This window comes from Schistocerca cancellata, chromosome 10, assembly GCF_023864275.1.
Source record: "Schistocerca cancellata isolate TAMUIC-IGC-003103 chromosome 10, iqSchCanc2.1, whole genome shotgun sequence".
Lineage (NCBI taxonomy): Eukaryota > Metazoa > Arthropoda > Insecta > Orthoptera > Acrididae > Schistocerca > Schistocerca cancellata.
The window spans coordinates 226887183-226910356 of NC_064635.1; the positions used below are offsets into that span (position 1 = coordinate 226887183).

The 23174-nt window shown below is 44.2% G+C and overlaps 1 protein-coding gene and 1 non-coding gene across 3 annotated transcripts in view; one reads left to right on the forward strand and one right to left on the reverse strand.

The window, feature by feature from the left end:
• LOC126106559 (uncharacterized) overlaps nt 1-23174 on the forward strand; it is a 173207-nt gene that overhangs the window by 59828 nt on the left and 90205 nt on the right. The gene's annotated exons all lie outside the window — the stretch shown is intronic.
• Trnas-gga (transfer RNA serine (anticodon GGA)) lies at nt 148-231 on the reverse strand. The gene is given in 2 exon segments: nt 148-182; nt 192-231. It is a non-coding gene; the product is annotated as a tRNA-Ser (tRNA).

The window sequence follows — 23174 nt, forward strand, 5'->3', positions numbered from 1 at the left end:
CTGAGCTTCCTCAGTTTAGCAAATACTGACGCGCAAAAAAAAATCAAATGGCTCTGAGCACTATGGGACTTAATTTCTGAGGTCATTAGTCCCCTAGAACTTAGAACTACTTAAACCTAACGAACCTAAGGACATCACACACATCCATGCCCGAGGCAGGAGTCGAACCTGCGACCACAGCGGTCGCGCGGTTCCAGACTGTAGCGCCTAGAACCGCTCGGCCACCCGGGCCGGCTACTGACGCGCAGTATGCAGCTGTTAACACTAGTGTGAGGAGGAATTGCATGCTGGCAAATCATTCCGTAACACTCAACAAATATGATCACCATCGTTTTACCTGCAGACGGAACAATTCCCTCCTTCTTTGGTGTTGGAGAACCTAGCAATTCCCATACTGTGCGGGCCGGGTTTTCTTCAAGATGATCCTGAGGCAGCCACCACTCATCACCGGTGATATTCGATGCCTGAAGTGCATCTCTTCACCAACAAAGAGACGCAGCACCTCACAGCTTGTCTCTGTTCGCACAACCCATTTGTCTGCGATCAAACGGACGTGACACCCAACGAGCACAAACCCGGCTCATATGGAGATGGCCATGCATAATCGTGAACACAATGCCATATCAAGTTCTCAGCACTTCACTGAGGTTACGTAACGTTACCCACCGATCCTCACGGATAGTCACAGCAGCTGTATTGCTGTTGACTTCAGTGACAGCAGAGGCCGAAACACCAGACCCACCTTGCTTAACACGGACAAGTCGGCCTTCTTTGAAGTCCCTGAACCATCAAAACACTGTTGCACTGTTCACCGTACGCTTGTTGCAGCTTTTCCTAAGTTCAGCTGTTTTACGGCTAAAACGAACACAGAATTTTATTGCACCGTACTGCTCCTCTCGCACCTCCATTATTTGATAAGCGAAATGCGTAGAGCGTCTACAAAACATAGCATTACTACCAACCTACCGATACAAGAGTGCTGCCACCCAAGGGCATAATACGTACAAACTGACACTTTTCAAATATCCATTATACAGACAGAAAATTTCCAGAATGAGATTTTCACTCTGCAGCGGAGTGTGCGCTGATATGAAACTTCCTGGCAGATTAAAACTGTATGCCCGACCGAGACTCGAACTCGCGATCTTTGCCTTTCGCGGGCAAGTGCTCTACCATCTGAGCTACCGGATCACGACTCACACCCGGTACTCACAGCTTTACTTCTGCCAGTTTCTGCAAGGTTCGCAGGAGAGCTTCTGTAAAGTTTGGAAGGTAGGAGACGAGGTACTGGCAGAAGTAAAGCTGTGAGTACCGGGCGTGAGTCGTGCTTCGGTAGCTCAGATGGTAGAGCACTTGCCCGCAAAAGGCAAAGGTCCCGAGTTCGAGTCTCGGTCCGGCACACAGTTTTAATCTGCCAGGAAGTTTCAGATAGAAAATTGTCATGGAAACTACAGGAAAACTCAGTCTCAGTCTTTTTTCGTCAGCCCTCGTGCATGTGTCAATAAGTTAACGGCATTCTCTTGATTAAAACATAGATTAAAGAGCCAATGAAATTGGTACACCTGCCTAATATCGCGTAGGGCCCTCGTGAGCCCGCGGAAGTGCCGCAGTATTATGTGGCACCGACTCGACTTATGTCTGAAGTAGTGCTGGAGAGAACTGACCATGAATCCAGCAGGGCTGTCCATAAATCCGTAAGAGTGCGAGGGGTGGAGATCTCTTCTGAATAGCACGTTGCAAGGCATCCCAGATATGCACAATAATGCTCATGTCTGAGGAGTGTGGGGGCCAGCGGAAGTGTTTAAACTCAGAAGAGTGTTCCTGGAGCCACTCTGTAGCAATTCCGGACGTGTGCTGTGTCGCATTGTCCTGTTGGAATTTCCCAAGTTCATCGGAATGCACAATGGACATGAGTGGATGCAGGTGGTCAGACAGCATGTGTGCGTACGTGTCAGATGCCAGAGTCGTATCTAGACGTATCAGGGATCCCGTGTCACTCAAACTGCATACGCCCCACACCATTACAGAGCCTCCGTCAGCTTGAACAGTCCCCTGCTGACATGCAGGGTCCAAGGAATAATGAGGTTGTCTCCATATCCGTACACGTCCATCCGCTCGATACAATTTGAAACCAAACTTGTCCGACCAGGCAACGAGTTTCCAGTCGTCAACAGTCCAATGTCGGTGTTTATGGACCCAGGCGAGGCGTAACGCTTTGTGTCGTGCAGTCATCTCGGGTAGACGAGTGGAACTTCTGCTCCGATAGCTCATATCGATGATGTTTCGTTGAATGGTTCGCACGCTAACACTTGTCGATGGCCCAGCATTGAAATCTGCAGTAATCTGCGGAAGGGTTACACTTCTGTCACGTTGAAAGATTCTCTTCAGTCGTCGTTGGTGCTGTTCTTGGAGGATCTTTCTCCCGCAGCAGCGATGTCGGAGATTTGGGATTCCTGATATTCACGGTACACCCGTGAAATGGTCGTACGGAAAAATCCCCACTTGATCGCTACCGCGCTGTGTCACATCGCTCGTACGCCGACTATAACACCACTTTCAAACTCACTTAAATCTTGCTAATCGGCCATTGTAGCAGCAGCAACCGAACTACAACTGCGACAGACACTTGTTGCTGACCGTAGCGCCGTATTATGACTGTTATATATCTTTGTCTTTATCAGTTTCTATGGTGCTTCGGAGTATTAAACATTATAGAGAACTGAAGATAAATTCAAACAGCGAATAGAAGCTCTTTTCAACGTGTTGCTTGGCCCCAAATATGAAGATGATAATAATAATGTAGTCATGGATAAAGTGCGTCGGATGTCTACACATTTTTGCACGAGATGTATCATGTACGATACACGACAATGTTAATCAGACAATCGCACGTGCGTAAAATTAAAGACACTTTATAGGAGTTTGCTAACGTAAAACAGATCTTTGTACATGCTGAAAAGGGCATAAGATTCTTGAATGTTGTCTCATTACTTTCATTGAGATAAAAATTGCAGGAGGGACAAGGTAATAGAAAGTGCGTTAAGATATGAATGAATAGCATCATGATACTTCAGGAAACAATGTTGTTGTTGTTGTGGTCATCAGTCCTGAGACTGGTTTGATGCAGCTCTCCATGCTACTCTACCCTGTGCAAGCTTCTTCATCTCCCAGTACATACTGCAGCCTACATCCTTCTGAATCTGCTTGGTGTATTCATCTCTTGGTCTCCCTCTACGATTTTTACCCTCCACGCTGCCCTCCAATGCTAAATTTGTGATCCCTTGATGCCTCAGATTATGTCCTACCAACCGATTCCTTCTTCTTGTCAAGTTGTGCCACGAACTCCTCTTCTCCTCAATTCTATTCAATACTTCCTCATTAGTTATGTGATCTACCCATCTAATCTTCAGCATTCTTCTGTAGCACCACATTTCGAAAACTTCTATTCTGTTCTTGTCCAAACTATTTATTGTCCATGTTTCACTTCCATACATGGCTACACTCCATACAAATACTTTCAGAAACGACTTCCTGACACTTAAATCTGTACTCTATGTTAACAAATTTCTCTCCTTCAGAAACGCTTTCCTTGCCATTGCCAGTCTACATTTTATATCCTCTCTACTTCGACCATCATCAGTTATTTTGCTCCCCAAATAGCAAAACTCCTTCACTACTTTAAGTGTCTCATTTCCTAATTTAATTCCCTCAGCATCACCCGACTTAATTCGACTACATTCCATTATCCTCGTTTTGCTTTTGTTGATGTTCATCTTATACCCTACTTTCAAGACACTATCCATTACGTTCAACTGCTCTTCCAAGTCCTTTGCTGTCTCTGACAGAATTACAATGTCATCGGCGAACCTCAAAGTTTTTATTTCTTTTCGATGGACATTAATACCTACTCCAAATTTTTCTTTTGTTTCCTTTACTGCTTGCTCAATATACAGATTGAATAACATCGGGGAGAGGCTACAACCCTGTCTCACTCCCTTCCAAACCACTGCTTCCCTTTCATGCCCCTCCACTCTTATAACTGCCATCTGGTTTCTGTACAAATTGTAAATAGCCTTTCGCTCGCTGTATTTTACCCTTGCCACCTTTAGAATTTGAAAGAGAGTATTCCAGTCAACAGGAAACAATAGAGAGCAAAAACTGTAGTGAAAGCGGAGATTGGAACGTATACAACACATAAACGGCGAGTTTAGGTAAAAGCGTCAGTGAGGGTTGAAGAGATTGGCACGCGAAAATGATTCGTGGCGGTTTACAACAAATCAGTAGTCAAGACTGATGACAATATAAAAAAAATACTGGGTAGTCCAGAAATGTGTGACTTAATGAAAACCACAAATACCTGAACCGTGATCAAATACTAGTGTTGAACTTCCCTGAATCGGTGAAGACGAGCACTCTGTGACAGCGCTGAAATTGGTTCTGTGATGGCAGATAGCGTTTGCGGAAGAAAGGAGGCTTGGATTGTTTCTAGTGGCAAAAAATTTCCCTGGGAAACCCAGAGGTTTCTTCCACAGGTGTCAAGAGCCTTAACTTTGAGTGTTTACAACGGCAGGATTAACTTAAGAGCACTTGCATTTTGTGAATGAAATGCGTTCAAGAGAAGTGTGGCGATAGCACCGGGACGATAACAATGTGGGATTTCCTGACGGGATGGCGACAACGCCCTCCATTCAGACGCTGCCTTTCTATTTTTGGTTTCCTTGCGCTGTATCTAGACTGGAAGAGGTCACAAAAGATTATCTAGACTGTAAAGAGGAAATACGACGAACAGAGACAAAATTAAATCAAGGGCAGTGGAATGCAGACGAAGTAAGCCAAGACAGGCAGAGGAAATTAGATTACTGTATAAGATGGTTGGTTGGTTGGTTTGGGGAAGGAGGCCAGACAGCGTGGTCATCGGTCTCATCGGATTAGGTAAGGATTGGGAAGGAAGTCGGCCGTGCCCTTTCAGAGGAACCATCCCGGCATTTGCCTGGAGTGATTTAGTACTGTATAAGAGCCTGAAAGTAGTTGATGAGTCTAGAGATTTGGCCAGCGGAATAGCTGCCAATTTTTTTTTTTTGTTTGTAGTTTTAGGGCGCACAACTACAGTGGTCATTAGCACCCAGACTAAATTATGAATGCACTGCGAGGCACAAGGTTAAAACAGCAACTAAAAAGGACAACACTATAAAAGGCACATTAACAGGCAAGGGATTAAAAGAAAACAGTATAATCAAATGTCCTTATACAGGTTTGTCAAGCGGATAAAACGAAGTACGCGAGCAACTGCTCCTGGGTCATCCGCTAAACTTTCATCCAGAGTACATGGCAGGCCAAGATCAATGCATATAGCTGACGATGGCTGACGTGGAGGGGAAATAGAATGGAAACTGAGAGTGGTAAGAAATGTCTATCTGGAAAAAAAACAACATTGATAACATCGAATAAACAGGGTGAAAATTAGTAAAATGTACATACTGAGTGGAAATGGAGGCCATGGTAGATGGCGCTGGGGAATGAAAGTTCCTTTGACAATGTACTGTGTGGTCCTTGTGCGTTGCAGACTGTATGATTGACAGATTGTACTGTAAGCAGCAGAATGGTCCGGTATTCATGTCGGGAACAAGTCAAGATGTTGTCTGTGTAGGGCCAAGAAGTTGGAAATGCAAAAACAAGTACTCTCACAGACACCAAACACATCACAAAAATTTCAAGACCTTTTTGGCCGTCTGTCTGATCATGGGTCCTTTGAAACAGACGAAAGTGCAGGGAGGCGGTGGACTGTGTGCACGCCAGATTTAGAGGACCGGCTTCTACAGGATGCTGAGACGAACCCTAGCACAAGCTCCAGGTGAGTGGCCCGCCAACATGGTGTAGGCTAAAGTACGATCGTGTGTGTCCTGCATGACAATTGGTACTATCCCCGTCACCTGCAACGAGGGCAAATGTTATCAGCAGCAGATTTCCCTCTATGGGACGGAATTCGTCGAAGGTTTTTGTGCCAGACCATCATAGTCATGGGATTTCTGTCATCAGCCCTCTTTACCGATCAAGCGACCTTTACCAGAACTGCCATCATCAGTCTGCATAATCGTCATCCGTAGGATACAATCCTCGAGGAATGGTCGAGGCGTTTCATCAGCATCGGTCCAGCATAAATGTGTAGGCAGGGATTCTAGGCGATCAAGTACTAGGCCTGGTTATTATTCCACAATATCTCAATGGAGAAACTTATCTGGGCTTCTTGCAGAAGATTCAGTCTGGGCTACTTGAGAATGTGTCTTTGGCAATACGATAGGTTGCGTGATTTCTGCATGACGGAGCACCACCCATTTTGGCATTACAGTTAGCTGACACCTCAACACCTTCCTCGGACGTTGGATAGGAGCGGAAACCCTGTAACATGGCCTGCTTGGTCACCAGACTTAAACTTCCTGAATTTCTGCCTCTGGGACATCTGAAAAGCGTTGTCTATGCTGAACCAGTTCCTGATGTGCAGACTCTTCACCAGCGTGTTCACAATGCCCATGACGCTATTCAAGGAGGACCAGAACATGAGAGAGAGTGCTGCAATCCATGATACGCCGTATGAACGAGGGCACTAGATCCCATGAAAAAGAGTATTTTGTGTTCTGCCTTATGGGGGAAGCCTCGTCAGAGAGGTCCACCGCTTGAGCGTCTAGGGAAGTGATTGCAGTGGTGGTTTCCCTTTGCCTTCCACTGTTGTTGTTGTTGTGGTCCTGAGACTGGTTTGATGCAGCTCTCCATGCTACTCTATCCTGTGCAAGCTGCTTCATGTCCCAGTACGTCCTGCAGCCTACATCCTTCCGAATCTGCTTAGTGTATTCACCTCTAGGTCTCAGACTACGATTTTTACCCTCCACGCTGCCCTCCAATACTAAATTGGTGATCCCTTGATGCCCTTCTTCTAGTCAAGTTGTGCCACAAACTCCTCTTCTCCCCAATTCTATTCAATACCTCTTCATTAGTTATGTGATCTATCCATCTAATCTTCTGCATCACCACATTTCGAAATCTTTTATTCTCTTCTTGTCCAAACTACTTACCGTCCATGTTTCACTTCCATACATGGCTACACTCCATACAAATACTTTCAGAAACGATTTCCTGACATTCAAATCTATACTCGATGTTAACAAATTTCTCTTCTTCAGAAACGCTTTTCTTGCCATTGCCAGTCTACATTTTATATGCTCTCTACTTCGACCATCATCAGTTATTTTGCTCCCCAAATAGCAAAACTCCTTTACTATTTTAAGTGTCTCATTTCCTAATCTAATTCCCTCAGCATCACCCGATTTAATTCGACTATATTCCATCATCCTCGTTTTGCGTTTGTTGATGTTCATCTTATACCCTCCTTTCATAACACTGTCCATTCCATTCAACTGTTCTTCCAAGTCCTTTGCTGTCTCTGACGAATTAGCCTTCCACTGATGATGATCAAATGATATTGAGAACAACAGAACACCCAGTCCCTAAGCGGAGAAAATTTCCGAGCTAGCTGGGAATCGAACCTGGGCGCTTTGGCGTGACATTTCACCGCGCTGACCACTCAGCTATCGGGGCAGACAGATCCCATTGAGGCCACTTTGAATATCTATTGTGACGTCGATGTGATGCAGCTCTTTACTGTGTTCTGGAATGATCTGCTATCATTGCACACACACTGTCTATTTCTGGAGACATGTTCATAGGATCTTTTTTCCTGTATTTCAACTCAGGAATCCGTCTCTACAGCTTGTCGGTTTTATTAATGTTCACCCTGTAAATTTAAATCTTAGCCAGACTTTCATGCTAATATTTCTCTACAATGCACCCTCATATGGAAGTGAAACGGATATGACTAATGGCAAAAACCGAAGGTGACAGCAACTTTTGAAATTGTAGGGGGAGTTCTGAGTACAGTAACCCAGTTCAAATGGATGTTGTTTGCAGTAATACCGCGAAGATGAAGTTTTCATGAGACCGACTAACATGGATAACAGAATAAAAATATTTTTTGGACTGAAGGTCTCTTGTCAAGAGGATATCACATTAATGCAACTATCTGTCAAAATCCTGAATAACCAACTTATACAGTGCAGACTGCTGCGAGACTTGCAGGAAGAGTCAGCACGGTTTTGGAGGGCACCGACAGGAATGTGGAGCCACGTGGACTCCCACGCTGTGGGAGGATCAGTGGCACAAAAGCCCAATCGATTTCGTCCCACAGATTCTCCACTAGGTTTATATCTGGGGAGTTTGGTGGCCAGGGGAGTGTAGTAAACAAATCCTGGTGCTCCTCGAACATTACTAGTTGTCACACATTGCACTGTCCTGCTGGCAGATACCATTGTGCTGAGGAAAAACAAACTACATGTAAGGTTGAACATGACCCCGAAGGATAGATCCATATGTATGTTGATTCATTGTGCCTTGCAGAACTACGATTACCCAGGAAATGTCACGAAAACATTCCCCAGACCATAATGCGCCCTCCTCTGGCCTGCACCCTTCCTGAGATTAGTTGCAGGCTGTTTGCTTTCGGACGTATCACGTCCGATGGAGCATAAACCATGCTTCATCTGAAAAGGGAACCTGTCGTCAGTGGACGTTGTAATGCCACAATGAGGCATAGCCAAGGCGCAGCAGTTGAATAAGTGAACGCTCATGCCATCTGTTGGATAGTTGCGCAAAAAACAAAAGCACAGGTGCTTCCGCCTGGCGGCAGTCAAATGAAATAGCGCTATGAGTAAGACAGTATCTCAATAGTGCTGCGCTCGGATGACGAAATAAAGAAGTGTTAAACTAGTATAATATTATTACGTATAGTAAAAATGTTAATTTGATATTAGTTTTATATATATACATATATATATATATATATATATATATATATATATATATATATATATATATATATATATATATATATGTAATGACTGTAACTGAAAATGGTAATGAATGTTATGGTATGTCCATTCGTAAATAGAGAACTTGGCATAGAGTAAATTAATGTATAAATGTGAGGGAAATCCCCGAGAACGCGGACAATGCAGGTTGGCACGTCAATTTAGCAGTAGAGAGAGAGGTGTTCTGGAACTGTTCAGATGCAGAACAGAGATTACGCGGCGTGAAAGTGACGGTTTCAGTACGGTACGGTAACGTTGCTTATAGACAGTTAAAAGTGAACTTACAACATACTCGAACTGGATTTATGGTGTGTCAACAAGTCAAATGGACAATAAGGCTTGCAGGGTGCAAAATTTCGACGGAGACGGCTTGTGAGCGATATAATTGCTGTTCCCGCTCAAAAAGCACATGGCACTCCTTGTGGAAGTCTGCGTAATATACGACGGACTGCAGCGACCAGCAGCAAGGTATGAAGTGACCAGTGTGTGCAGCTAATGTTGCAATGTGTTCTTACTACCATATGAGATCCTAATTGCTGTTCCCGCTCAAAAAGCACATGGCACTCCTTGTGGAAGTCTGCGTAATTTACGACGGACTGCAGCGACCAGCAGCAAGGTATGAAGTGACCAGTGTGTGCAGCTAATGTTGCAATGTGTTCTTACTACCATATGAGATCCATTGACGAGCTCACGCCAGCACAAGCAACGAACTCGTAGTTATCGTGCGACAGTGTTTTTATGAAAAGTGCATTTTATACCGCCGCCATAACAAGTACAGCGAACCAGTTTATGTATTTATCAAGTTAAGTTCTCTACAATGTAATGTCTGAGTGAAATAATAAGTTTGTGATTCAGTGAAATAATAAGTTTGTGATTCAAGGTGCATTCCACGAGTGTCATCAATTATTTACAGAAATTAGTTCATTATTATCCCAAATCCATCACTGTGTGTGCAGCAATACCAGTAAAAAGGCTATATTACGTGAGTATCGGCGTATTAATGCAACAGTAGGATATAATCGGAGTTAACGCCGAAAATTTCCAACAAACGCCGGATTATACAACTGACAGAAGACGCCATGTACTGTGCCACATTAATTACAGTTCAACTCGATGTGGTGACTTTTCAGTACATTATCAACGTAAAAACTCATTCAGTTTCATTAGAACAAAATGATTCTAAAGTAATGTTTTTGACATCTCTAGTAACCATCAGTTCTATAGTGTTAATTGATTATTCAATTAAAGAATTTATTGCCCCACAGTGCTCATTGTACCTCCAGTACAATGCAAATTCAGTAACATTAAAATCATTACTGACAGTTGGTGTAGATCAATCTAACTTACAGCAAGTTCAAGCGTTTATCATGTGTGTGTGTATATTGCGTTACGTAAATGTTGTTCGCCTGCTAGGCGTGATTAACGTGCACCAGTTAGTGCATTCTGTTCAGTCACTTCAAAGAGGTTATTTTTGTTAATGAAAATCAGAATTCATTTAACATTCGCTTTCTTGTACGCCATCGCCAATATTTATTCAGTAATTCTGTGTAGCAGTCTGAACTACATAGCAAAGCTATTCAGGCTTATTACACGCGATAGCCGCTTTCCAGACGTCCAATGTCGCATGCTCTAAAAATATTACAGTACATTCGGATAGTGGCATCGCAACGTCCAGTTGAGGAATTGGCGTGCAAATTCCAGCCTTAGTCGCCAATGAACACCAGACGCTTCCTGTGGAGGCCCATACGCTCAACAGTCGTTGAGGGGGCACTGTTGGTAGCCCACTGACTCATCTGGGTGGTCTGCTGCTCAGCAGTTGGACGTCCCTTCGCCTGTACACCGCCGTCGTTCACCTCTGTTGTCTGTGGCTCAAAAATGGTGCAAATGGCTCTTGGCACTGTGGGACTTAACGTCAGAGGTCATCAATCCCCTAGACTTAGAACTACGTAAACATAACTGACCTAAGGACATCACACACATCCATGCCCGAGGCAGGATTCGAATCTGCGACCGTAGCAGCCGTGTGGTTCCTAACTGAAGCGCCTAGAACCGCTCGGCCACCGAGGCCGGCTTGCCTGTGGCCTGTGGTGCACTACAGTTTCTCGGCGCCGGTTTCGGGTAAGGCCACTTCGCTGTGCACAGTATATTTTAACCGTGGCGGCACGCGAACGGTTTACAGACTTAGCCGTCTCGGAAAAGCTTCCACCCTTGGCCCAAAAGCGAATGCTCATGCCCTTCTGATAAATCGTTCTGTTTCCGCATTAGGACAACGACTGCGTCGCCTTCTGCCTCGCCCCCCCCCCCTCTTCCCCCGACAAGCTTTACATCCCTTCCAGTGCTAGTGCTGACACCTGCGAAATGTGGGCGGTTATTGAACGTTGACGTCGAACATACGCGGCGGTCCCATTAATGTGACTGAACCGTGTATGACAAGGCATTTGGTGAGATGATTTAGATTTAAAAGATCTTGTCCCTTTCCCAAAGAATCTTGAGCGCCACAGCATATAAACAGTTTAGGGTAAACAGGTCACACGCTACATTTCAAATGTCTTTCGTAGGCTTTCACTCGCAAGAATTGAAAGAAAAATTCAGGAAAACGTGGACGAGTGTGAGGAATACCAGAGAAATGAGAAATAACTTTGAATATTTGATGCAGAAAGCTTTTGACAATGTTGACGGGAATACTCTCTTTCAAATTCTAAAGGTCGCAGCGGTAAAATAGGAGAGTAAAATGCTATTTACAATTTGCGCAAAAACCAGAGGGCAGTTATAAGAGTTGAGGGGCAGGAAAGGGAAACTGTGGTTGAGAAGGGTGTGAGACCGGTTTTTAGCTTATCTCCGAAGTCATTCAGTCTGTATATTGAGCAAGCAGTAAAGGAAACAGAAGAAAAATCTGGAGTAGGAATTGAATTCCACAGAGAGGAAATAATAGCTTTGAGGTTTCCCGATGACATTGTAATTCGGTCAGAGACAGCAAAGGACCTGGAAGAGTAGTTGTATGGAATGGACCGTGTATTGAAAAGAGAATATAAGACGAAGATGAACAAAATGAATACTAGGATAAGGGAATGTAGTCGAATTAAATCTGGGGGAATTAGATTAGTAAACGAGACATTGAAAGTAGAAGTTGAGTTTTGCCACTCGGGAAGTGAAATCACCGATGATGCGCACCCGGTTAGCCGTGTGGTCTAACGCACTGCCTTTCGGGTGGGAAGGTCCCCGGCACGAATCAGCCAGGCGGATTCGTGTCGAGGTCCGGTGAGCCGGCCAGTCTGTTTAAGGCGGTTTTCCAGCTGCCTTGTCGAATGCAGGCTGGTTGCCCTTATTGCGCTTCAGTTACACTATGTCGGTGAATGCCACGCATATACTGTATCCGTGTACGCGTACACCATAATTACTCTACCACGGAAAGATTTGGCGTTACACTCGCCTGGTGTGAGAAGTTCCCGTGGGGTCCACTGGGGGCCGAACTGCACAATAACCCTGGGTTCGGTATGGGGCGGCGGTGGGGTGGGTGGACTGCTGTAGCCTGATGTGGGGTTGTGAACCAATGAGGCGGGGACGAAGCCTTTCCATCGTTTCCAGGTCCCCACTTCCATACAATACAATACAACTGATGATGGTCGAAGTAGGGAGGAAATAAAACGCAGACTGGCAATGGCAAGAAAAGCGTTTTTGAAGAAGAGAAATTTGTTAACGTCGAGTATAGATTTAAGTGTTAGGAAATCCTCTCTGAAAGTACTTGTATGGAGTGTAGCCAAGTATGGAAGTGAATAGTTTGGACAAGAAGTGAATAGAAGCTTTTGTAATGTGGTGCTACAGAAGAATGCTGTAGATGTGTAGATCATGTAACTATTGTGGAGGTACTGAATAGATTTGGCGAGAAGAGAAATTAGTGGTACAACCAAACCAAAAGAAGGGATCGGTAGGTAGGACACATTCTGAGACATCAAGGGATCACAATGTAGTGTGTAGTGCTGCATGGAAGCTTGTGGGGCAAAAATCGTAGAGGGAGACCAAGAGAGACCAAGAGATGAATACACTAAGCAGATTAAGACGGATGTAGGTTGCAGTAATTAGTCGGAGATGAAGATGCTTGCACAGGATAGAGTAGCACGGAGAGCTGCATCAAACCAGTTTCTCGGCTGAAGACCACAAAAAGTACATTCTTTGATAATGACAGTATTCCGATCGCTTGAAGTTAACGGGGATACGTAAGTTACAGCTGCTTTTTCGATTTCTTTTTTCTTTTTTTTTTTTCGAAATGGCAATATGCATTTGACTGAGTTTACTGGAGTATCCGCCTGAATACAGTACGTTTCTAATTCAACTTTCGCTACTCCAGCCAGTTGTTGTTGTCGTTGTTGTTGTTGTTGTGGCCTTCAGTCCTCAGACTGGTTTGATGCCGCTCTCCATGCTACTCTATCCTGTGCAAGCTTCTTCATCTCCCACTACGTACTGCAGCCTACATCCTTCTGAATCTGCTTAGTGTATTCATCTCTTGGTCTCCCTCTGCGATTTTTACCCTCCACGCTGCACTCTAATACTAAATTAGTGATCCCTTGATGCCGCAGAGCGTGTCCTACCAACCGGTCCCTTATTCTACTCAAGTTGTGCCACAAACTCCTCTTCTCCCTAATCCTATTCCATACCTCCTCATTAGTTATGTGATCTACCCATCTAATCTTCAGCATTCTTCTGTAGCACCACATTTCGAAAGCTTCTATTCTCTTCTTGTCCAAACTAGTTATCGTCCACGTTTCACTTCCATACATGGCTACACTCCATACAAATACTTTCAGAAACGACTTCCTGACACTTAAATCTGTACTCTATGTTAACAAATTTCTCTCCTTCAGAAACGCTTTCCTTGCCATTGCCAGTCTACATTTTATATCCTCTCTACTTCGACCATCATCAGTTATTTTGCTCCCCAAATAGCAAAACTCCTTCACTACTTTAAGTGTCTCATTTCCTAATTTAATTCCCTCAGCATCACCCGACTTAATTCGACTACATTCCATTATCCTCGTTTTGCTTTTGTTGATGTTCATCTTATACCCTACTTTCAAGACACTATCCATTACGTTCAACTGCTCTTCCAAGTCCTTTGCTGTCTCTGACAGAATTACAATGTCATCGGCGAACCTCAAAGTTTTTATTTCTTTTCGATGGACATTAATACCTACTCCAAATTTTTCTTTTGTTTCCTTTACTGCTTGCTCAATATACAGATTGAATAACATCGGGGAGAGGCTACAACCCTGTCTCACTCCCTTCCAAACCACTGCTTCCCTTTCATGCCCCTCCACTCTTATAACTGCCATCTGGTTTCTGTACAAATTGTAAATAGCCTTTCGCTCGCTGTATTTTACCCTTGCCACCTTTAGAATTTGAAAGAGAGTATTCCAGTCAACAGGAAACAATAGAGAGCAAAAACTGTAGTGAAAGCGGAGATTGGAACGTATACAACACATAAACGGCGAGTTTAGGTAAAAGCGTCAGTGAGGGTTGAAGAGATTGGCACGCGAAAATGATTCGTGGCGGTTTACAACAAATCAGTAGTCAAGACTGATGACAATATAAAAAAAATACTGGGTAGTCCAGAAATGTGTGACTTAATGAAAACCACAAATACCTGAACCGTGATCAAATACTAGTGTTGAACTTCCCTGAATCGGTGAAGACGAGCACTCTGTGACAGCGCTGAAATTGGTTCTGTGATGGCAGATAGCGTTTGCGGAAGAAAGGAGGCTTGGATTGTTTCTAGTGGCAAAAAATTTCCCTGGGAAACCCAGAGGTTTCTTCCACAGGTGTCAAGAGCCTTAACTTTGAGTGTTTACAACGGCAGGATTAACTTAAGAGCACTTGCATTTTGTGAATGAAATGCGTTCAAGAGAAGTGTGGCGATAGCACCGGGACGATAACAATGTGGGATTTCCTGACGGGATGGCGACAACGCCCTCCATTCAGACGCTGCCTTTCTATTTTTGGTTTCCTTGCGCTGTATCTAGACTGGAAGAGGTCACAAAAGATTATCTAGACTGTAAAGAGGAAATACGACGAACAGAGACAAAATTAAATCAAGGGCAGTGGAATGCAGACGAAGTAAGCCAAGACAGGCAGAGGAAATTAGATTACTGTATAAGATGGTTGGTTGGTTGGTTTGGGGAAGGAGGCCAGACAGCGTGGTCATCGGTCTCATCGGATTAGGTAAGGATTGGGAAGGAAGTCGGCCGTGCCCTTTCAGAGGAACCATCCCGGCATTTGCCTGGAGTGATTTAGTACTGTATAAGAGCCTGAAAGTAGTTGATGAGTCTAGAGATTTGGCCAGCGGAATAGCTGCCAATTTTTTTTTTTTGTTTGTAGTTTTAGGGCGCACAACTACAGTGGTCATTAGCACCCAGACTAAATTATGAATGCACTGCGAGGCACAAGGTTAAAACAGCAACTAAAAAGGACAACACTATAAAAGGCACATTAACAGGCAAGGGATTAAAAGAAAACAGTATAATCAAATGTCCTTATACAGGTTTGTCAAGCGGATAAAACGAAGTACGCGAGCAACTGCTCCTGGGTCATCCGCTAAACTTTCATCCAGAGTACATGGCAGGCCAAGATCAATGCATATAGCTGACGATGGCTGACGTGGAGGGGAAATAGAATGGAAACTGAGAGTGGTAAGAAATGTCTATCTGGAAAAAAAACAACATTGATAACATCGAATAAACAGGGTGAAAATTAGTAAAATGTACATACTGAGTGGAAATGGAGGCCATGGTAGATGGCGCTGGGGAATGAAAGTTCCTTTGACAATGTACTGTGTGGTCCTTGTGCGTTGCAGACTGTATGATTGACAGATTGTACTGTAAGCAGCAGAATGGTCCGGTATTCATGTCGGGAACAAGTCAAGATGTTGTCTGTGTAGGGCCAAGAAGTTGGAAATGCAAAAACAAGTACTCTCACAGACACCAAACACATCACAAAAATTTCAAGACCTTTTTGGCCGTCTGTCTGATCATGGGTCCTTTGAAACAGACGAAAGTGCAGGGAGGCGGTGGACTGTGTGCACGCCAGATTTAGAGGACCGGCTTCTACAGGATGCTGAGACGAACCCTAGCACAAGCTCCAGGTGAGTGGCCCGCCAACATGGTGTAGGCTAAAGTACGATCGTGTGTGTCCTGCATGACAATTGGTACTATCCCCGTCACCTGCAACGAGGGCAAATGTTATCAGCAGCAGATTTCCCTCTATGGGACGGAATTCGTCGAAGGTTTTTGTGCCAGACCATCATAGTCATGGGATTTCTGTCATCAGCCCTCTTTACCGATCAAGCGACCTTTACCAGAACTGCCATCATCAGTCTGCATAATCGTCATCCGTAGGATACAATCCTCGAGGAATGGTCGAGGCGTTTCATCAGCATCGGTCCAGCATAAATGTGTAGGCAGGGATTCTAGGCGATCAAGTACTAGGCCTGGTTATTATTCCACAATATCTCAATGGAGAAACTTATCTGGGCTTCTTGCAGAAGATTCAGTCTGGGCTACTTGAGAATGTGTCTTTGGCAATACGATAGGTTGCGTGATTTCTGCATGACGGAGCACCACCCATTTTGGCATTACAGTTAGCTGACACCTCAACACCTTCCTCGGACGTTGGATAGGAGCGGAAACCCTGTAACATGGCCTGCTTGGTCACCAGACTTAAACTTCCTGAATTTCTGCCTCTGGGACATCTGAAAAGCGTTGTCTATGCTGAACCAGTTCCTGATGTGCAGACTCTTCACCAGCGTGTTCACAATGCCCATGACGCTATTCAAGGAGGACCAGAACATGAGAGAGAGTGCTGCAATCCATGATACGCCGTATGAACGAGGGCACTAGATCCCATGAAAAAGAGTATTTTGTGTTCTGCCTTATGGGGGAAGCCTCGTCAGAGAGGTCCACCGCTTGAGCGTCTAGGGAAGTGATTGCAGTGGTGGTTTCCCTTTGCCTTCCACTGTTGTTGTTGTTGTGGTCCTGAGACTGGTTTGATGCAGCTCTCCATGCTACTCTATCCTGTGCAAGCTGCTTCATGTCCCAGTACGTCCTGCAGCCTACATCCTTCCGAATCTGCTTAGTGTATTCACCTCTAGGTCTCAGACTACGATTTTTACCCTCCACGCTGCCCTCCAATACTAAATTGGTGATCCCTTGATGCCCTTCTTCTAGTCAAGTTGTGCCACAAACTCCTCTTCTCCCCAATTCTATTCAATACCTCTTCATTAGTTATGTGATCTATCCATCTAATCTTCTGCATCACCACATTTCGAAATCTTTTATTCTCTTCTTGTCCAAACTACTTACCGTCCATGTTTCACTTCCATACATGGCTACACTCCATACAAATACTTTCAGAAACGATTTCCTGACATTCAAATCTATACTCGATGTTAACAAATTTCTCTTCTTCAGAAACGCTTTTCTTGCCATTGCCAGTCTACATTTTATATGCTCTCTACTTCGACCATCATCAGTTATTTTGCTCCCCAAATAGCAAAACTCCTTTACTATTTTAAGTGTCTCATTTCCTAATCTAATTCCCTCAGCATCACCCGATTTAATTCGACTATATTCCATCATCCTCGTTTTGCGTTTGTTGATGTTCATCTTATACCCTCCTTTCATAACACTGTCCATTCCATTCAACTGTTCTTCCAAGTCCTTTGCTGTCTCTGACGAATTAGCCTTCCACTGATGATGATCAAATGATATTGAGAACAACAGAACACCCAGTCCCTAAGCGGAGAAAATTTCCGAGCTAGCTGGGAATCGAACCTGGGCGCTTTGGCGTGACATTTCACCGCGCTGACCACTCAGCTATCGGGGCAGACAGATCCCATTGAGGCCACTTTGAATATCTATTGTGACGTCGATGTGATGCAGCTCTTTACTGTGTTCTGGAATGATCTGCTATCATTGCACACACACTGTCTATTTCTGGAGACATGTTCATAGGATCTTTTTTCCTGTATTTCAACTCAGGAATCCGTCTCTACAGCTTGTCGGTTTTATTAATGTTCACCCTGTAAATTTAAATCTTAGCCAGACTTTCATGCTAATATTTCTCTACAATGCACCCTCATATGGAAGTGAAACGGATATGACTAATGGCAAAAACCGAAGGTGACAGCAACTTTTGAAATTGTAGGGGGAGTTCTGAGTACAGTAACCCAGTTCAAATGGATGTTGTTTGCAGTAATACCGCGAAGATGAAGTTTTCATGAGACCGACTAACATGGATAACAGAATAAAAATATTTTTTGGACTGAAGGTCTCTTGTCAAGAGGATATCACATTAATGCAACTATCTGTCAAAATCCTGAATAACCAACTTATACAGTGCAGACTGCTGCGAGACTTGCAGGAAGAGTCAGCACGGTTTTGGAGGGCACCGACAGGAATGTGGAGCCACGTGGACTCCCACGCTGTGGGAGGATCAGTGGCACAAAAGCCCAATCGATTTCGTCCCACAGATTCTCCACTAGGTTTATATCTGGGGAGTTTGGTGGCCAGGGGAGTGTAGTAAACAAATCCTGGTGCTCCTCGAACATTACTAGTTGTCACACATTGCACTGTCCTGCTGGCAGATACCATTGTGCTGAGGAAAAACAAACTACATGTAAGGTTGAACATGACCCCGAAGGATAGATCCATATGTATGTTGATTCATTGTGCCTTGCAGAACTACGATTACCCAGGAAATGTCACGAAAACATTCCCCAGACCATAATGCGCCCTCCTCTGGCCTGCACCCTTCCTGAGATTAGTTGCAGGCTGTTTGCTTTCGGACGTATCACGTCCGATGGAGCATAAACCATGCTTCATCTGAAAAGGGAACCTGTCGTCAGTGGACGTTGTAATGCCACAATGAGGCATAGCCAAGGCGCAGCAGTTGAATAAGTGAACGCTCATGCCATCTGTTGGATAGTTGCGCAAAAAACAAAAGCACAGGTGCTTCCGCCTGGCGGCAGTCAAATGAAATAGCGCTATGAGTAAGACAGTATCTCAATAGTGCTGCGCTCGGATGACGAAATAAAGAAGTGTTAAACTAGTATAATATTATTACGTATAGTAAAAATGTTAATTTGATATTAGTTTTATATATATACATATATATATATATATATATATATATATATATATATATATATATATATATATATGTAATGACTGTAACTGAAAATGGTAATGAATGTTATGGTATGTCCATTCGTAAATAGAGAACTTGGCATAGAGTAAATTAATGTATAAATGTGAGGGAAATCCCCGAGAACGCGGACAATGCAGGTTGGCACGTCAATTTAGCAGTAGAGAGAGAGGTGTTCTGGAACTGTTCAGATGCAGAACAGAGATTACGCGGCGTGAAAGTGACGGTTTCAGTACGGTACGGTAACGTTGCTTATAGACAGTTAAAAGTGAACTTACAACATACTCGAACTGGATTTATGGTGTGTCAACAAGTCAAATGGACAATAAGGCTTGCAGGGTGCAAAATTTCGACGGAGACGGCTTGTGAGCGATATAATTGCTGTTCCCGCTCAAAAAGCACATGGCACTCCTTGTGGAAGTCTGCGTAATATACGACGGACTGCAGCGACCAGCAGCAAGGTATGAAGTGACCAGTGTGTGCAGCTAATGTTGCAATGTGTTCTTACTACCATATGAGATCCTAATTGCTGTTCCCGCTCAAAAAGCACATGGCACTCCTTGTGGAAGTCTGCGTAATTTACGACGGACTGCAGCGACCAGCAGCAAGGTATGAAGTGACCAGTGTGTGCAGCTAATGTTGCAATGTGTTCTTACTACCATATGAGATCCATTGACGAGCTCACGCCAGCACAAGCAACGAACTCGTAGTTATCGTGCGACAGTGTTTTTATGAAAAGTGCATTTTATACCGCCGCCATAACAAGTACAGCGAACCAGTTTATGTATTTATCAAGTTAAGTTCTCTACAATGTAATGTCTGAGTGAAATAATAAGTTTGTGATTCAGTGAAATAATAAGTTTGTGATTCAAGGTGCATTCCACGAGTGTCATCAATTATTTACAGAAATTAGTTCATTATTATCCCAAATCCATCACTGTGTGTGCAGCAATACCAGTAAAAAGGCTATATTACGTGAGTATCGGCGTATTAATGCAACAGTAGGATATAATCGGAGTTAACGCCGAAAATTTCCAACAAACGCCGGATTATACAACTGACAGAAGACGCCATGTACTGTGCCACATTAATTACAGTTCAACTCGATGTGGTGACTTTTCAGTACATTATCAACGTAAAAACTCATTCAGTTTCATTAGAACAAAATGATTCTAAAGTAATGTTTTTGACATCTCTAGTAACCATCAGTTCTATAGTGTTAATTGATTATTCAATTAAAGAATTTATTGCCCCACAGTGCTCATTGTACCTCCAGTACAATGCAAATTCAGTAACATTAAAATCATTACTGACAGTTGGTGTAGATCAATCTAACTTACAGCAAGTTCAAGCGTTTATCATGTGTGTGTGTATATTGCGTTACGTAAATGTTGTTCGCCTGCTAGGCGTGATTAACGTGCACCAGTTAGTGCATTCTGTTCAGTCACTTCAAAGAGGTTATTTTTGTTAATGAAAATCAGAATTCATTTAACATTCGCTTTCTTGTACGCCATCGCCAATATTTATTCAGTAATTCTGTGTAGCAGTCTGAACTACATAGCAAAGCTATTCAGGCTTATTACACGCGATAGCCGCTTTCCAGACGTCCAATGTCGCATGCTCTAAAAATATTACAGTACATTCGGATAGTGGCATCGCAACGTCCAGTTGAGGAATTGGCGTGCAAATTCCAGCCTTAGTCGCCAATGAACACCAGACGCTTCCTGTGGAGGCCCATACGCTCAACAGTCGTTGAGGGGGCACTGTTGGTAGCCCACTGACTCATCTGGGTGGTCTGCTGCTCAGCAGTTGGACGTCCCTTCGCCTGTACACCGCCGTCGTTCACCTCTGTTGTCTGTGGCTCAAAAATGGTGCAAATGGCTCTTGGCACTGTGGGACTTAACGTCAGAGGTCATCAATCCCCTAGACTTAGAACTACGTAAACATAACTGACCTAAGGACATCACACACATCCATGCCCGAGGCAGGATTCGAATCTGCGACCGTAGCAGCCGTGTGGTTCCTAACTGAAGCGCCTAGAACCGCTCGGCCACCGAGGCCGGCTTGCCTGTGGCCTGTGGTGCACTACAGTTTCTCGGCGCCGGTTTCGGGTAAGGCCACTTCGCTGTGCACAGTATATTTTAACCGTGGCGGCACGCGAACGGTTTACAGACTTAGCCGTCTCGGAAAAGCTTCCACCCTTGGCCCAAAAGCGAATGCTCATGCCCTTCTGATAAATCGTTCTGTTTCCGCATTAGGACAACGACTGCGTCGCCTTCTGCCTCGCCCCCCCCCCCCTCTTCCCCCGACAAGCTTTACATCCCTTCCAGTGCTAGTGCTGACACCTGCGAAATGTGGGCGGTTATTGAACGTTGACGTCGAACATACGCGGCGGTCCCATTAATGTGACTGAACCGTGTATGACAAGGCATTTGGTGAGATGATTTAGATTTAAAAGATCTTGTCCCTTTCCCAAAGAATCTTGAGCGCCACAGCATATAAACAGTTTAGGGTAAACAGGTCACACGCTACATTTCAAATGTCTTTCGTAGGCTTTCACTCGCAAGAATTGAAAGAAAAATTCAGGAAAACGTGGACGAGTGTGAGGAATACCAGAGAAATGAGAAATAACTTTGAATATTTGATGCAGAAAGCTTTTGACAATGTTGACGGGAATACTCTCTTTCAAATTCTAAAGGTCGCAGCGGTAAAATAGGAGAGTAAAATGCTATTTACAATTTGCGCAAAAACCAGAGGGCAGTTATAAGAGTTGAGGGGCAGGAAAGGGAAACTGTGGTTGAGAAGGGTGTGAGACCGGTTTTTAGCTTATCTCCGAAGTCATTCAGTCTGTATATTGAGCAAGCAGTAAAGGAAACAGAAGAAAAATCTGGAGTAGGAATTGAATTCCACAGAGAGGAAATAATAGCTTTGAGGTTTCCCGATGACATTGTAATTCGGTCAGAGACAGCAAAGGACCTGGAAGAGTAGTTGTATGGAATGGACCGTGTATTGAAAAGAGAATATAAGACGAAGATGAACAAAATGAATACTAGGATAAGGGAATGTAGTCGAATTAAATCTGGGGGAATTAGATTAGTAAACGAGACATTGAAAGTAGAAGTTGAGTTTTGCCACTCGGGAAGTGAAATCACCGATGATGCGCACCCGGTTAGCCGTGTGGTCTAACGCACTGCCTTTCGGGTGGGAAGGTCCCCGGCACGAATCAGCCAGGCGGATTCGTGTCGAGGTCCGGTGAGCCGGCCAGTCTGTTTAAGGCGGTTTTCCAGCTGCCTTGTCGAATGCAGGCTGGTTGCCCTTATTGCGCTTCAGTTACACTATGTCGGTGAATGCCACGCATATACTGTATCCGTGTACGCGTACACCATAATTACTCTACCACGGAAAGATTTGGCGTTACACTCGCCTGGTGTGAGAAGTTCCCGTGGGGTCCACTGGGGGCCGAACTGCACAATAACCCTGGGTTCGGTATGGGGCGGCGGTGGGGTGGGTGGACTGCTGTAGCCTGATGTGGGGTTGTGAACCAATGAGGCGGGGACGAAGCCTTTCCATCGTTTCCAGGTCCCCACTTCCATACAATACAATACAACTGATGATGGTCGAAGTAGGGAGGAAATAAAACGCAGACTGGCAATGGCAAGAAAAGCGTTTTTGAAGAAGAGAAATTTGTTAACGTCGAGTATAGATTTAAGTGTTAGGAAATCCTCTCTGAAAGTACTTGTATGGAGTGTAGCCAAGTATGGAAGTGAATAGTTTGGACAAGAAGTGAATAGAAGCTTTTGTAATGTGGTGCTACAGAAGAATGCTGTAGATGTGTAGATCATGTAACTATTGTGGAGGTACTGAATAGATTTGGCGAGAAGAGAAATTAGTGGTACAACCAAACCAAAAGAAGGGATCGGTAGGTAGGACACATTCTGAGACATCAAGGGATCACAATGTAGTGTGTAGTGCTGCATGGAAGCTTGTGGGGCAAAAATCGTAGAGGGAGACCAAGAGAGACCAAGAGATGAATACACTAAGCAGATTAAGACGGATGTAGGTTGCAGT